Genomic DNA, 14,762 nt, shown 5'->3' with positions numbered 1-14,762 from the left:
GTCATCTTCACTTTATGCTACTATTGATTTTTATGATCCGGGGTTTCACGATCTGGAGCTTAAAACTTGGATTAAAGACATTCTTCATCAGCTTCAACATATCAAAGAGCTAGAACTTGGGAGATACTTTATCAAGCTAACTTTTATAAAGAATAAAAAAACATTGCATCCTTTTTTTATATGAATAGGTGTAATATTTTTAAATTTTAAAATGAATTATTGCAATATATTTTTTTTTGAATTTTCTTTTCCACATTATGCTTTCAGGTTCTATCAAGTTTAGCTTACATGAGAGATCTCTTTTTACCGGTGTTAAACATCAAAAGCTTGACTTTGAATTATCCTACTATGATGAATGCCAAATTTGGAATTGCATGTGTACTTAGTAGTTCACATGTGCTTGAGAAATTAGTTATTAATGTATCACACTATAATCGGGTAATTTTTTGAACCTTCTAAATGTCAAATTTAATTCAATAATCATTGTGGAATAAATGGTTTAACCATTCTATGAGTTTCCTCAATTTTATGTTTATAAAGAAAATGTAACGATAGAAAATGTCACTAGTTTTCCATATATTAAGTACCTTGTCCTAACCTTTTCTTCTCTTTTATCTCTAGGAATATTGTAATTTCCTTCAGCTGACCAATTTTGGAGACAACTACTGGAATTTCAATAGGAATGTCTTTTATTGTTTGTCATCACATCTAAAGACTATAAAGATCACTGGTTGTCCAGATAAGGATTTGTTAATCTTTATTGAATTTCTACTCAAGAATGCAAAAGTGTTAGAGAAGATGGTGTTAGAATTTGAAGATCATGTAACCACTTTTGAGCTCAAAGCATTAGAAAAACGATTGATGAGGTTGCGAAGATGTTCTAAAAATACCATTATTGAGGTAATACTCAGAAAGTAAATATTGAAGATTTTAGAGGTTTTTGTGGTTCATTAGTAACTTGCTTTTATAAACTAAATTGGACTTGATTTTGTTGACATTTGGTAATGATGTTAATGTTTTAATGACTGTTTGGATGTTGATTGTTAAACTTTTTCTTCATGTCATTTTTTCAATTAGTACTCTATGTAAAATGTTTAAATGGTTTGTAGGTGAGCATTATTTTTAATTTGCTAACTTTTTGAGCGGGATACATTCCCACCCAAACAAAACCTAACTGCAGTCCACCTCTGTGCTCCACGAAACTACCGCTCTCTCCCTCTCTCTCGCCTCTCTCTTTCATTAGCTCTGGAAATCATTCTCTTATACCGATTAGCTCTAGGAACCATCCTCGTCCACCACTATTTTCATATTTCGGTCAATTTGACAAACCCCACAATCGACTGGAACAAGAATCGGTAAGCTCCATTTTGTTTGAGATTGTTGCCCTGGGTACTCTTTTCCTCAAAATCAGAATTTCTCTAGTTTGCAAATTAAGTAGAAGTTTCCTATGCTTGCTTTCCTTTTTTTTTGTTCGACTTTGTTAGACTTTTGCTAACAATATGTTTGTTTGAACAATTTTACAGATACAATCTTTCAATTTTGGGGCTTTGAATTAATTACTTGAACCCTCTTGTGCAGTACAAAGAGAAGCATCGTTATATGGGTGGGTTTCTCTGAAATATGTTTTACTTTGTAAAAGTTTTCATGAATTTCAATTGCACAGATAGGCATTAGGACTGAATTTCAATCTTGTCTGTGTCTTGGAATGACTCTGTATGATGAATTAAACTTTTCCAATGATGAGAATTGAGAAGAATTAATAATTTCCCCGCAAATTAATATCAATTCCCTTGTCCTTATTGGATATACTTCTATTGATATAGTGAAATTTATTTTAATTTGTATATGAGGAGAAAGACAGTAATTTGAAGCACTTTTATTCTTCACTCTTATAACTTGCCTTTTATTTCACTAATTAGAAGAATTATTATTTGAATAAAACTAGGAAGAGTATAGTACCATTTCATACTTGAATACTAAGTTTGGCATAGAAAATTCCTAATACAGACACTGTAAAATGAATGAGAAGCAAACCATACTAGTGTGTCAAATGGGTGCACATAGTCCTTTCCTCTTGATTTCACTTGCTTTCACTGAGCCTGGCCTTTCTTTTCTCAATAAAGTAAAACACAAACAAGGGTATGACAGAGAAAGCACTGAAGCAAACAGAGGCAATATCAACGGAGACATGACGGCCGGTGATGGCCTTGACCTCCAAGAGTTTTTCTGTTTCATGAGTATAGGTATTCTGACCATAAGCAACCTCATGTTTATCAAAGTTGAAAGCATAGACACATACGAAGTACGTAGCAGACGGCACACCATGCTCAATAGTCCATGTGTAACTTTAGTTCTTGTTTGAAGAAGTGTAAGGCATATTAACGATTTTGAATTGGCAAGTCTTGTCCTTAGATAGACGATCCTCTGTTTTTCTCCATGAAACTGGTGTATACGTGTCATTTAAATAATAGAGAACTCAATTGATTCGATGTAGCTGTCAAGTGGTTCCTCCTAAAGAATAGTTCACAGTCCCGGCTCTGCTTCACTCTTCCTCTCGTTTATTCTTCGTAATTGCTGTTAATGTTTGACTTTCTCTAATTCTTTTTGGATATTTGAATTCGAGTTGTGAATAATTTTCTAAATTTCTCTTTAGCAGATTTTGAGAGCGTATTTCGTGAGAGACGAGGGCTCGATCTCACTTGGATTATCGAACCCACCTGGTCTCTTTATTGGATCCTTAGCTCTAACTTTGATTGCTGCACCGTTGTCCACGCTTTTTTCTCTCTTGGTCTAAGTTGTCTAAAGCTAAGGTACTTGGATTACATTTTATAGCTCTTAAATGCTTCAAATATTATTATATAGATAATGTACATGAAATTATTATAATCTTCTGCTGAATTTAACTTCTTTTAGTACTGGATTCTCTGTTTTTCCAATAGAAATATTTGATACACTTGTTTTTCTATTTTTAGTCTGTTAGTTGGTGTTATTGAAATTTTAGGTTTTACTTTTGATGCACAAATTTTTTTAGTATATCACTTGTTATGTTCTTCTTTCTACGGCATTCTTCATCATTTGGAATATTTCCACAAGCTAAGGTAGTTTCATCTGAGAAATTGAGTCTTTAATCCAAGTTTTTATTGTAAATTCAATCATCATTATTAGGTGTCTAATTAATACTTAAATGCCTAGTGTGCAGTGTCTGTATCCACTTAATTGAAGAAGGATTTACAAGTTAATAGCAGTAAGAATGGCTGTCCTGCAGATTCTAGCAGTGAATATCTTTTTGCAATTCGTTACGCTTCAATTAATTTAGTTTGCCATTGGATATTCGAACTTAGTGATTGGTGTGAATTATTGTTATTTAAGGTTAGAATTCTGATTTGGCAATTTGAGTTATTGAATTGATTGATTGGAATATTTGAGAAATTTTGTTGATTAATGCAATTAGGTTGAGCATATGATGAACTATTATTTTAAGCCTAGTTCTAGTATAGTTTATTAGTTGAGATTAATGTTACAATTCTGCTTTTGGCAATTTCAATTCCTAGTTAAAGTTGAGTTCACTAGTTGAGATTTAATGTTGAAATTCGAAAATGCTTTTTCAATAAATGCTTTTTTGCTTGTTAAGGTGGTGAATTTCTCTTCAAAAATCATACTTTAAAAGCCTTTTCTAAGTTGGTGATAAGTTTGTGTCTCCATGCATTTTTGTTTGTGTAATCCATCTAAATAAGAGCAAAAAAATACAATTAAGTTGAATTGGGAAGAGAAAGTTAATTGATGGCAAATTTTACTGTATAACTATACACTCTGTTTCTAATTTCTGCAGTGGATAAATTCCTTTCAAATTGATTTGCAATATTACACAAGAACTCGTGATTATACTGATATTCATCTCCTCGGTTGTGGCCTAGTAAGTTGGACTCTTAATTTTTTTTTTTTTGTCTATTCTTTCTTCTCATTGTGTTAGTGGATATTCAATGCTTCTATTCTGCTATTTATTTATATTATTCAAAAGGTTAGTAATTGGAAAGAGTATATATCGCTCGGTCATTAAAGTAGTTTACTATTGTTAATTACAGCTGCACAGGGAAACTTGAGCGGCATATATCTGATTGAGAAAACTTTAGCTATATGTAAGACATTCCAAGTTTCCAAGCATATATCATACAAAAGCTTTTTTATACCGCATATTCACCGACTGATACCACCTTTGTCACGACCCAAACTAGGCCATGACCGGCGCATAAATTAAGTAATCTTTAATCTATGCTAGCCTTAATTCTGAACTAATAGAAATTCCAAAATTTACTAACCGAATATCAAAGTCATCTCGATTACATCAATAAACCTTAAAAAAATCAAACTATTCAAGTCCAATCTTAATAATCAAAAGTCTCCAAAAATAAGATAAAGCTAAATCATTAAGTAGTCTCTTTCACATCAATCCAAGGGTTACCTCACGAACAGGGACCTTAATCTGAAAAAGAAATATTCAACGTGGTATTAGATTTTCGTCTATACGAGTGAAAACCTCAGTGAGCAGTAGTTATAGCACACGGCAGAAAGGAACATGCAGACAGGCTGATACTTTTAAATTATGACAAATATAGTTTCAAATATAGTATTCAAAATCAGTTAAACAAAACGGTCAATATTAGATAATCAAATCAAAGTACTGGTAATCAATTGTCAAAGATAATACTGAAGCCTTTCAAAATATCAAATATTAGAATAATCAGAAAATAAGACAGAACCTTTAAAAACACATGGTACAGTGTAACAGAGTGGTGGTACTGCACACCACTAGGGCCAGATAAATGGTAAGCGCTACCAATAACAGATACAAATAACAGATAATCGCCTTCACCGATCTTATGCATGATTCTAATGCTGACACAACTGACGACAAACTGACAACTGACAACCTGACTCAAAGACAAATGCAAGGACCTAATGTTATGAAGATCGGTGAGGGGCCAGATAACAGATACATATATACTGAGCACTTGTACCAGTTTGAAAACATATAGTATACATATATAAATCAGGTCTGTTCCCGGAATATACGCTCTAATACTAAGGATATTTAGTAAACATGAGGTTTAAGCTATACGTTTTTAGGAACAAAAATATACAGTCAAACGCTAATTTTTGGATAACAGTTTTTCAGTCTAATATTTCAATCAAACAGTGTCATGTACTATAATTACCACTCACCTGAAAGTTCGAGCAGACACGAGGCTATGAGTGTTCGATTTAATCAACTTGCGGATTATCGTAATTTCCTATTGGTTCAATGGAAATGAGAAAAATAAATTAACCAATCTTAATTAAATCAACACTAGTGGAAGCAATTAAAATTCATGGAAGAAGGTAGTAAATCTTCTGCACTTTAGCATATTCGGATACTACTGCTAAAACCCATAACATAACTATTGGTAAAAAAAAAATAAGTCAATAAATAATAAGAGAAAACCCAACTCCATCACTATAATTTATATGTTTCAATATAGTTTAAATAGGTAGAAAGAGTTTGGAAAGAGTTGTATTATATATATATATAATATATTCTAAATGGGTATGATAGCTAGGTAGGAATGATGAAATGTTTCCTGGACAATGTAGAGACATGTTAAATCAAAGGTTTGAAACTTCCACTTCATTTTCCATTTTCCAAGATATAAAATATTCATAGTATTATATATATTTTTTTGAAGACCCACAAAGAAAATGGATAAAAAAACCTCCACTCACAATTGAAAATAATCAATTCATAGCATTAGATCCTATATAGGTTTTATTTTATTTTTTTAAAACAATAGAACTTACCTTACAAAGATGGAGTGGCCTTGGGAAGAAGAAAATCTTTCTTCGAACTTGAATCAGGGAAGAAGATTTTTTATCAATGCAGTCTACGAAGGAAGACAACGGCGGCAAAAGAAGAAAAAGATAGTTTTCTTTTCTTTTCTTTTTAGTGTAGAAGTAGGTTTACTTTCTTTTTGCGAGGGCTTTGGTTTTTTTTTTTTTTTTTTATAAATCACTAAGTTATAAAATATATCATTTATAAAAAAAAACTTTATAAACTGTAAAATATATATAATTTGGTATTTTTAATTCATGTAACAAAATTTTTAAAAAAATACGTTTGGCTCAAGACAGGGTTATTACATTCTTCCCCCCTAAGAAAAATTCGGTCCCCGAATTTAAATTACTAGGACACTAACCTGAACTGTCAAATAAATGAGGATATATAACTCGCATCTCAGATTCAGTCTTCCAAGTGGCTTCACTATTAGAGTGGTTTTGCCACAGAACTTTAACTAAAGGAACTTCTTTGGACCGTAGCTTGCAGACTTGCCTATCTAAGATCTTTATTGGTTGCTCGTCATATGACAAGTCATCTCTAACTTGAATAGTTTATGCAACTGCACCAATCCTTTCAAGAATCTCAAACGGGCCTACATAACGCGGACTCAATTTTTCTTTCTTGCCAAACCGCATGATCCCTTTCATCGGAGAGACCTTCAGAAACACATGATCATCGATCGGAAATTCTACATTCTTGCGTCTCGGATCAACATAACTCTTTTGCCTACTCTGAGCTGTTAAGAGCCTATCACGGATAACACGAACTTTATCTGAAGTCAACTGTATCAACTCAGGTCTAGTGAGTCTCCTTTCTCCAACCTCATCCCAACAAATCGGCGACCGACACTTACGACCATACAAAACTTCATAAGGTGCCATCTCAATGCTAGCCTGATAGCTATTGTTATAAGCAAACTCTACCAAAGGCAAATGATGATCCCAATTTTGGTCAAAATCAAAAATACAAGCTCGAAGCATATCCTCTAAAGTCTGAATAGTCCTTTCGGACTGTCCGTCCGTCTGAGGATGAAAAGCGGTGTTAAACTGAAGTTTTGTACCAAGTGCTTCTTGAAATTTCTTCCAGAACCGAGAAGTGAATTGAGTACCACGATCTGACACAATAGACTGGAACTCCATGAAGTCTGACAATCTCATCAATGTATAACTGAGCAAGCTTAGAGAAATCATAAGTTGTCTTCACATGAAGAAAATAAGCAGACTTAGTTAAACGGTCGACTATCACCCAAATGTAATCGTACCCTCCCCTAGTGCGAGGCAATCCTACCACGAAGTCCATAGCAATATTCTCCCACTTCCACTCAGGAATGGGTAGTGGTTGAAGCAACCCAGACGGTCTCTGATGTTCTGCCTTTACTTGTTGGCAAGTAAGGCATTTAGCAACAAAGTCTGCAACATCTCTCTTTATTCCACTCCACCAGTATAACTCCTTTAAATCTCTATACATCTTAGTGGAACCAGGATGAACTGTATAAGCTGAACAATGTGCTTCCTCCAAAATTTCCCTTTTTAAATCATCAATATCAGGAACACACAGTCTAGTCCCATAACGAAGAACTTCATCATCACCAATCACGAAGTCCTGAACCTTACCCTGACAAACACCATCCCTAACTTTACACAATTGAGGATCTTCTTATTGGGCTGCCTTGATTCTATCTAATAGAATAGGTCTAACACGAAAATGAGCTACTAACACTTCAGATGTTGCCTCAAATTTTACTCCTTGATCAAACAATTCATGAATGTCACTAATCAAAGGTCTCCTCACTACGGAAAGATGAGCTAAGCTACCTAGAGATTTCCTACATAACGCATCTGCTACAACGTTTGCTTTCCCTGGATGGTACTGAATTGTGCAATCATAATCCTTGAGAAACTCCACCCATCTTCTCTGCCTCAGATTCAAATCACGCTGATCAAAGATGTACTTGAGACTTTTATGGTCAGTGAAAATCTCACATGTCTCCCCATACAAGTAATGTCTCCATATCTTCAGGGCAAAGATCACTGCTGCCATTTCCAAATCATGAGTTGGATAATTCTTTTCGTGCTGCTTTAATTGGCGAGAAGCATACGCAATCACATGACCATGTTGCATCAATACACAACCCAGACCAACCCTTGAAGCATCACAAAATACGGTGTAGCCCCCCGTTCCACATGGAAGGGCTAACACAGGTGCTGAAGTCAAATGAACTTTCAATTCTTCAAAACTCTTCTCACACGCTTCTGACCACTGAAACTTCACATTCTTCTGGGTTAACTTGGTTAGAGGAGAAGCTATTTGATTTCTACATTTTTAGTCACTTTCATAAATTAAATCTAGCCAATTAATGTTCATCTACCAGCGTCTAACTCGGATTTTTCAATTTATGACATTTCACATTTCTAATATAAATCAACCCTTACGCGCGAGAATATCAAATGTGTAATTTTCGCATATCATCATCATCTCTAAAGAAAACATATTTCTTTTATGGCCAAGTCTTTAAAATTCAAACCAATTTTTTTTTTTTAGACTTTCGTTGTGGCTTACACGTTGCCACTGGTACAAGTAGGTCTATTGCCTCTGAAGTGACCGTGTTCTTATAACCGGATGTATCTTCAATTAGCACATGTACCAACACATGCCAAAAGGCAATTAATCTGTTTAAACAAACAGAACAAGACAGTAATTGACAACTTTTCCTTCCTGGAATTCCAAACAAACGAAGTTAGAATCGGAAACTTATAATTTGTTTAAACAAACAGATACATAACTGATAATGAACAAAAATACAAACTATTAATGTAAAGTTGTCCTCCAATCTGTCCCAGTATAATATTTCAATTATACTTTGTTTGTCAATACAGTCTATCAAAATTTTCCTGTACGTCTCTTTGGAAAAATTGAAAACAATAATATCAACTTCAATGGATTTGATTAGAAGGACATTTCGTGATCATAATTTCTTCTTCTCTTTTTGATGTTCTCCTAATTTACCATGAAACTAGAAAGTAGGCCAAGTTTTGTAAAAAAACAAAATAACCATAGCGGGCACCATAAAGACAAATGAAAAAAATATTATTAGGAATAGCAATTATAATTTGAATGCATGCACCAGCAAAAAAAGCATTTATAATAATTCCTTGTAAGTAATCAAATTTCTGATAAACCAAGGGCATAAATCAATCAAGCTTGCTCACAAAAGAACCATTTCCTGGTTCGTTTTTGTCATTCACCCATTTCTCAAACATCAAACCTCTCTATTTTGACTAATGCCTGAGATTCTATGAAATATATACTAACAAATATGCAGTCGGTTTGAATAACAAATGTATAACATATACTGTATTTTCAAAAGAAGAACACTTCTTTCAGTCTTAAAGAATGTTAGACACTTAAGAAAACAATTATCTGTTTCTGTCAAATTCATTCCAAATAATACTTATGTGTGTTTTTGAAAATCACATAAAAAATAAAACTTCTGTCTTAAGAATGTTAGACAAACGATTACATCTGTTTTAAAAATGTTAGATGTGATTAACCAAAGAACAAATCAAATACAGAAAAAACATACAAACACTAAAACTAGAATTAAAAGAAAAGAGTTAGACAAATCTGAGACAGATGTCGCTATTGACGATCGTCTCCCAGGATACAACAGATTACGCGAGCGAACTCAACCGTGTGTAGTCTAGTTATCACCGGAGGAGTAAGAAAACAAGACATTATGAACAGACTGATATATAATTTATTCAAAAAATTTCAACAATAATTTATCTACATTAGGTCCAACATCCATCGTATTTTTGGAAGTCATTAAGTTTCATCATATGGTGACCCCAACACCATATTATTTTTAAAGGTAAATAATTTATTAGTCTCCACCTTTTTATGTAACATACTATTTGGTCTCTTTATTTTGAAAAACATATTATAAGGTCCCTAATTTTTATCAATATTCACCATTTGGTCATTTTGTCTATTTTTTTTAGATTTTTGACCAAACTATAATATTGCAAAATGACCATGTTACTCTGTTATTTTCCGTCTATCTATTTATGTCAAAAATAATGGTTAAAAGTAAAAATAATAATTAGATAGAAGGACCAAAGGGTTAACAGTGTGTTTTTGAAAATAAAGGGACTAAACAATGTGTTAGGTAAAAAGTAGGGACTAATAAATTATTTAGCCTATTTATAATGATGGTGAACTCATTTGAAATGTTTTTAATCCTAAAATGGTACTCCCTCCATTCTCAAATAAGTGTAATTTTAGATAATTATTTTTGTTTTTATTTAAGTGTCGGTTTTGTTTTTCAATAAAATTTAGTATAATATTTTTTCTAAGCATTTAAATTTTGCCTTGATTTATGTGGTTTTTTAAACTTTCAAAGTTTCTTCTCCAATCATTTTAGGAGAGAGAATTTTTATTTAGTTAATCCACCTAAATTTATTAATTTAAGTATATATTAATTGTGTTTGTTAATTTGTGTGAAAATTCTAAAATGACACTTATTTGAGAATGGATAGAGTATTTTACATCAAACATCATGCGCCTATACACCTCAAATTTTTGGTTTGTCCTTTTACTCATCTTGTAGCTTATATATAAGCTGTTGTTATTTGCTTTTAAGGCATAAGTGAATATATTATAGATCATATTTCTCAACATTGCAAATATTTTGCTCTTGACTCAACAATAGATAATCAGAAAAAAGTTCAGTGCAGCAACGAAGCAAATGAGTTTTTTTATGAATTTATCAATGAGGACGATGGGAATAGTGGTGACTTTGCCAACATAACTCACCTGAGTGCATTGGCGATGTAGGAATCGGTGTCCCAGATCCCAAACTTGTAATAATCTGTCACCAAAAATCAGATTTGTCACAACTTCTAATAATAACGACATATCCATTTATTGCAATGGAAACAGAACAATAGAGAGTAGCATTTTACATTTAAAAAAAAACAAATGTTCATCTAAAAAACATTTAAACATTTAACCTCAGCATACAAAATGACATGAAGAAACGTTAGAGCCTAAATAGCTTAACGCTGCTAATTAAAATCACTAAACCATAATCATCATCCAAATAGTCCTTAATTAAAACATTATCATCATTACCAAATGTCAACAAAATGCCACAATCAACTTCAATTTAGTTTATAGAAGTAATCAATATAACTAATGAACCACAAAAAGATCAAAAAAACCCTTCCATATCTACTTAGAGTGTAGCAACTCAATAATGGCATTTTTGGAACATCTTGGCAACCTTATAACTTCAACAACAGCTTCAGCCACTTGTGAATTTTGACAATCCATTTCACGAACAAACACGACTGTACACGGACTGACACGACTGTTTACGTACGAATACGACTGTTCACGAAGGACACGACAGTTCATGAAAGGAGGTGTTTGTTGGTATTAAAATTAATATATAATTTTATTCAAAATTTTCCAACAAATAATCTGTCACCAAACATCAGATTTGTCATAACTTCTAGAAATAACGACATATCCATATATAGCAACCGAAATAGAACAATAGAGAGCGGCATTTTGCATTGAAGTAAAAAACATAACAGATATTTAATACCAAATTAAAAATGAATATTAATCTACAAAGCATTTAAACATTCAACCTCAACATACAGTACTAATTCAAAAAATGACATGAAGAAACATTAGAGCCTAAATAGCTTAACACTGCTAATTAAAATCACTAAACCATAATCATCATCCATATAGTCCTTAAATCAACTTCATTTTAGTTTATAGAAGTAATCAATATAACTAATGAACCACAAAAAGATCAAAAAACCCTTGCATGTCTACTTAGGGTGTAGCAACTCAATAATGGCATTTTTGGAACATCTTGGCAACCTTATCAATCTTTGTTCCAAAGCTTCGAGTTCAAAAGTTGTTACACATCTTCCAATTTGACTACCATCTTTTCCAACACTCTTGCATTCTTGAGTAGAAATTCAACAAACAATAACACAACCTCATCTGGACAGCCAATGATTATAATAGCCTTTAGATGCGATGATAAACAATCAAAGACAGTCGTATTGGAATTCCAGTAGTTTTCTCCAAAATCAGTCGTATTGGGGAAATTATCATATATCTAAAGATGAAACAAAAAAAATTGTTACGACAATGTACTTCTTTTATGAAAACTCATGAAATTAACATATTAAAACATTTTCTATTGTTCCTTTTGCTTTATAAACATAAAATAGAGAAAACTCACCAAATGTCAACCATTTAATCCACAATAATACTTGAATTAAATTTGACAACTAGAATTAAAAGGTTGCAAAAATTACCCGATCATAATGCCAAACACTAATAGCTAATTTCTCAAGCACATGTGAACTACGAAGTAGACTTGCAATTCCAAATCTCGGGTTCATCGTACTAGGATAATCCAAAATCAAGCATTTGATGTTTAACACAGGTAAAGACGGATATCCCATGGAAACTAATTTGAGAGAACCTGCAACCATAATGTGGAATAAAAAATTCACTAAAGAATATACTTCATTGTTAAATTTAAACATAATGTGGAATAAAAAAGGATGAAATGTTTTGTCAAAAAAAAAAGGATGAAATGTTTTTTATTCTTTATAACTTACCTTCATAAAGGATCTCCCAAGTGTTAACTGTTTGATATGCCGAAGCTGTTGAAGAATGTCTTTAATCCAACTTTTATGAATTTCTTGATCTGAAATTTTATACTCCTCCTGACCGTAAAACTGGGGACCGTAAAAATCAATAGTAGCACAAAATAAAGATGACAGATTCAGTAATTTAACAGTTCTAACTGGTCCCAAACTATTAAGAATAATCAGTTTTTCAAGCTTTGGACATGAAATTACAACATCAGAAACAGGTCCTATAACCAATCTTTTGAAAGATTCAGAAGCAATAACCAGCCGTGAAATCCCATCACAGTTTATTAATTCAAATGATTCCAGTAACAAACAACCAGCCACAACATTTTCAATCACTTGAGTAACCAGCTTTGAATCACATGTAAAAGTCACAATATTAAGATTCAAAGATAATTCCTCAAGCTTTGAACATGATATTTCGAAAGCTGAAATAAAAACAGTCATTATCACAAAATCTCACACCCGCATTATGATGACAGAGAATTCTTTTCAAAGATTTGGAAACAATAATCAGCTTATCAAACTCATAAAGACTGTCAATCAATTCTAACGATTTGAGCAACGGACTGCCAGAGAGAATATGTTCCATCGCTTGATCAGGCAACTTACAAGAAACCATAGCCAATTCTGTGAGGCATTCCCAATTTACCTTTCCATTAGGCATAAAAGTACAATTTTGGGTTGTTAATTTAACAAGTGAAGCACTGTTGAAAAGGAATTCCGGCAACGTGTATTCTCCCAATAAAGTCAAGCCTAAGTCCTCCACATACTTTCTTGTTGCAAAACGGATTATAGCATCAATCTGAGGATCCTTGTCATCGCTACAAGGATGATCAATGTGGAATTTTTTGATCTTAGAGCAGTTGTGGAGATTTAAGGTATTGTCAATGATACTAAGGGAGTTTTCAGTAGATATACCAGTGTAATGGAAGATGAGAACTGGAACACTAGTCCATTGATTCTGCCAGCATTTTGATAGAATTCCAGTTCGAATAACTTCTTTTGTTGACGGCAAAAAAGAGAGGATACGGTGAACGAGACAATCTGGCAAATCACTGATTCGGTCTAGATTCTCCGGCTCCACCTTCAACCTTTTGCTTCCCATTTCGACTCAGAAGATGTACTTAACTAAACCTATGTTGCTTTGGAAGAAGATGGAACCAGGCCATATATATATATATAATACAATGTGTGTGTCTCTTTGAGTCCCCTGAAATTTGAAAATTATTGTGCCACTTCGAGCTCCGTGTAGTTCATAATTACTCATTAGGCATTAAATGTAACCAAAAAAAAAATTAATTGTATTATTATTTTTTATGTTATCATCAAGTTTTTTTTTTTTTTAAAGAATGTTTCTTCTTTTTAATTTAGAAATATTTTCAAATTTTAATAAAATAGCTAAATTTTCAATTGATTAAATTGGAATAATCAAATCAACTAAATCTATTCTTAATAGTCAATTCTACATTTATCAAAGTATAAAGAATCCTTACCATTTCAACATATATTAGGGAAACAAAATTACCCTTTTATTTATTTTTTAATATGAAAGTAATAAATTACCTTTAATTATATAAATAAATAAATGTTTGTTTACACAATTTTCACCTCATATTCAAATAATAACACAACACATAAACCAAACAGACCTCAAATATGCATTGTATATTCTTGATATTCATATATTTGTCTATATTAATTAAAAAAAATTCTACTATTATTTTCTATTAAATTTTTATTATCATTTTTATTAATCTCTAATGTAATGTCTTTAAATTATAGATTACTACATTATGAATTTTTTATTTTTCAGAAAATGTATTTTTTTCATTTCATCCATAAAATTTATTGGATAAAATAAATACTTTTGTAATTTTATATAATTGTACTCCTATTTTTTAATTATTAAAATATTTTTCATTCACGTTTTAATAAATAATATAATTATATAAAACTTAATAAATAAATTAGTTAATATTGAAGAGATTATGATTATATAGAAAAAAATACGTTAAAATTGGAAAATTAAATGTTATTATTAAAACATATAGTACACAATAATTTAGTACAATATTTTAAAGTTTATTTAGTTTAATTTAGAATGAAAGTGTACGTTGATAGCTTGGGATGCAAGCTATTTATAGTCATGTAGTCGTAACCCTCAGTAATTAGAAAGTCTCCATTAATGCCTCATTAATGGC

The 14,762-nt window shown here is 32.0% G+C and overlaps 1 long non-coding RNA gene across 1 annotated transcript; it reads left to right on the top strand.

Moving 5' to 3' along the window:
- Positions 1-1,164: 1,164 nt before the first annotated feature.
- LOC136228000 (uncharacterized) lies at positions 1,165-3,567 on the top strand. Its single transcript, XR_010688363.1, has 3 exons — positions 1,165-1,355; positions 1,524-1,603; positions 2,657-3,567. It is a non-coding gene; the product is annotated as an uncharacterized lncRNA (long non-coding RNA).
- The last annotated feature ends 11,195 nt before the right edge of the window (positions 3,568-14,762 follow it).

Source organism: Euphorbia lathyris, chromosome 4 (assembly GCF_963576675.1).
Source record: "Euphorbia lathyris chromosome 4, ddEupLath1.1, whole genome shotgun sequence".
NCBI lineage: Eukaryota > Viridiplantae > Streptophyta > Magnoliopsida > Malpighiales > Euphorbiaceae > Euphorbia > Euphorbia lathyris.
Note: the sequence above shows the minus strand (reverse complement) of the source record. Positions and strands in the feature narration are given on the sequence as shown.